The sequence below is a fragment of the Numida meleagris genome, chromosome 1 (assembly GCF_002078875.1).
Source record: "Numida meleagris isolate 19003 breed g44 Domestic line chromosome 1, NumMel1.0, whole genome shotgun sequence".
In the NCBI taxonomy this organism is placed as follows: domain Eukaryota; kingdom Metazoa; phylum Chordata; class Aves; order Galliformes; family Numididae; genus Numida; species Numida meleagris.
Window position 1 is genome coordinate 157592732 of NC_034409.1, and position 3466 is coordinate 157596197.

At 42.2% G+C, this 3466-nt stretch overlaps 1 non-coding gene across 1 annotated transcript; it reads left to right on the forward strand.

Annotated features, from left to right (window-relative positions):
* Positions 2357-2430, forward strand: TRNAN-GUU. The gene has a single exon. It is a non-coding gene; the product is annotated as a tRNA-Asn (tRNA).

Below are 3466 nucleotides of genomic sequence, written 5' to 3' on the forward strand. Positions count from 1 at the left end.
TATTTTCTTCCCTCTTTTCCTTCCTTTTCAAACTGTACATATAAAGAGGATTGGATTAAGGATTTTTTTCCTTGCTTTTCTGTGTTATCAAAATAGGGGAAAAAGAGGAGAAACATGATCTCCTACATCAGGCATATGAGATAGCAGAAGTGAAGTAGGTCTTATGCTGGTGCAGATTGTGTACTGGCTTGAAAAAACTTTGGTCCTCATTCTGACTCATTTTTGGAATTAAGAGCATTATCACAAGTTGTATAATTGAAACAATTTGTTCCAGTGTCCTTAGCCAGTAGTATTCCAGAAACAAGACAAATTACACAGAAATTCTCCCAATACATTTGTTAGAACAATGTAATACATGCCCAAGTGCACTGGTAGCAACAAAGCACTGATGATATTACTAAAACACTTAATTAAATTGTTGCTCATGCAGTAAATACAACATCAGACTCCCAGGCCTGTCCTACTGTGGTGAGGGACATTAAAGCTGCATAGCAGACAATGGAAACAAGGACATGCTTCAGGCATAATGAAGAAACCTGAAAAAAAATCCCAAGGAAATGAGGAAAAAAAAGCAACCCATGACACATAATGCAGTAAAATATAATGGATCAAAAGCTATTTTACTTTCCTGTTATGTAAGTGAAATTTCTAATGAAAATTTCTGCAGCAGAAATGAATGTATCAGGAATTACATAGGTTGATCCAAAAAGTAAGGCCTTTTATTTCCATTTAAAGAACTACATCTACAAAGAGCACAATTACACTATTTGACAGAGCAAAGTTTCAGCTACAAAACACTGTTTTTCAATATCCACCATTAGCTGTGCATTTTAGTCAGTGATGAACAAGAGCCTGCATGGCACATTCATAAAATATGCACCAACAGAGGTGATCCACTGCCATCACTGTCACTGCTGAAACACACCACCCACCACCTCACTGCATTAACATCCACTGTTTAGTCTCTGTAAGCATTGAGCAAGTGTCAGTGAATGTCAGTGAATGCAATTTTTTCCACATGGAGGGATTCAGTTACACACCTTTTGCTTTGTATGCACTTCCATGTCAGAAGACATTCTGTCAGACTGCCCCTCCGCTGCCATCTGTCATATGACAACAAAATGTAATGGAGTATTGGCAGGAAGGTTCAGCCTCTACTGCTGCACCACCACCATCTGCCTCTGATGTCCTAGCCCAAGACACTAACCTAGAAGGCATTACTATTGGAGCAGCTCTCATATATGCCAAGGAGATTATAAAAGTAAGTAAGAAAATGAAAGAAACTAAGCTTTTTTTTCTTTCCTCCAATATATTTATTTCCTAATACAAGAAACTTTGAGTCTGTAGTTACAAACAACTAGTGTAATTAGGAAGATCTGAATAGCTATACTGTCTTGGCTGTTACTAAATTATTTATTTATTTGTTTTGATCTATTTTCTCAGGTATTCTAGATTTGAATTTACTGCCTTTTAAAACCTCTAGGTCATAAATATAGATATATGAGAGATATGGAGAAAAATAATTTGTTTATGATATTGCCATTTAATTATTTGCTCTGTGAGTTGGGGTGAAAAAAAAAAAACAAAGAAAATGACAACAACATCTTTACTTGAGGCTATATTGCTCTTTGGAGGACTAAGAATGGTTTAGTGTAAGAAGTTCACTGTAAAAAAACGCAGTGGTTCTTTTCTGTAATGCTTTCAGCAGGTAAAAGTATGTTGCTTTTTTCCATGACGGTGATGATACAGACTGACACATTCCTGCTCACAGCATTTAGATAGAAAATCAAGCATAGGTGTGCCTGTCTGCACTTGATTTCATAGCTAAGGTGGTCATGGAAGACTGCCATCAATTTGGAGTTCCTCCATTCTAGTCTCCTGAAGGAAATGAGAATCAAACAAATGGCTTTAAAAGTCAGATATTATTTTATAGTACTCTGTTTGAGTTTAAAGTATCTGATGACATGGTAGCATCAGTTAATAATTCTGTGCTTTCTGTCCTTTATTCTCCATTGTGATAGAAGTGATTTATGATCAATGGACAGCATAAATTTGTAAGTGACCAAGTAATATTTTAGTAATTCTACATTCTAGTTCACAGTTTTCTATCTATTTAATGACCATGTTTTAAATATGGATATAGTTTTAGCCAAAAACGTAGTCTTTTATTACTTTGTTTACTGCTTAAAATCACATCAATCTGTTTCCTTCCATAATACCAACAAATTGTGACAAATTGGGTCAAGGGAAAGACAGTTAAGCATTTCTGGTGTTATTTTCACCTATACAACTTTTTTTTCTTGTTCTTGAAAAACAATGTTGTATTTTTATAAATAGATTTCACAGTTTAAAAGAAGTCTCTGTGGCGCAATGGGTTAGCGCGTTCGGCTGTTAACCGAAAGGCTGGTGGTTCAAACCCACCCAGGGACGTAGATGTTTGTTTGAGTTTGGAGATGCTGATCTTTTGAACTCACCTCCAACTTTATCTGCTCTATGATACATGTGGGATGAAATGGGCAGTGCCTGCGTGCACCTGGGGAGGGGTCTAGGGTCACGAGTATCCGGGGCGGTCGCGTGTACGGGTATAAATAGCCTCGTTGCGCAGCATTAAATTGGCATTTCGGTGTTACACACTGTGTGTGCGTCCCGTATGCCCCGCACGCGGAGGTGCGGACGGAAGGGAAGCCTTAGCCTTATTACGTTGTCGTAGACAACATCTGGTGACCCTGACGTGATTTTGGGCGCGAGCTAGGCGCCGAACGGCCGATTTTGGGCGCGAGCAAGGCGCCGAGAAGCCGGAGCCGTGATGGGGCTCGGCGTGCAGGAGGTGGTGAGTAGGCGGAAATCCTTGGCCAAGGAAGTAGGGATAACACTACATAAGAAGGAGTGCCTCGCACTCCTTCAGTGGATGCTGCGCAAGCAGTGTGCGGAGTCCCCAACAGACTGTCTGCAGAAAGTGGTTTTAGAGAAGGTGGGTCAGGAGCTATGGGAAGGGGCAAGTGCAGGAAATAAGGAGGCACTGGGACTTATCCCTGTGCTGGGGATGGTGAGAAGTGTGATACAGAAAGTGAAAGACGAGCGGCATCTCGATGCCACGGCACGTCAAGTGTTATCGGGGACGCCTGATGACACTGAGACAGCCAAAACCAATGGAGAGCAGGGAAGGAATGGTCGGAGGGAGAGGAAAACAAGACGGGCAAGTCAGGGGAAGAGACGGGGCCGGAAGCTCCGCTTTTAGCCCCTTTAGGGGCTCCAAGGCAAGGGCAGGCGACCCCAGGGGTGCAGATCTCAGATGATGGGCAGTTTTGGTCTATGAACCCGAAGGGAACACTGACATGTTTCCCGAGGGCTCCCGTTCCTTCAGCCCCCTGGCCGGTCCAGGCAGGGACGCCCGCCTTTACAGTGGCACCTCCGCCCTATGGTGCAGCTCCCCGTGGTGCAGCTGCGCCGGGCGTAGGTGAGGGAA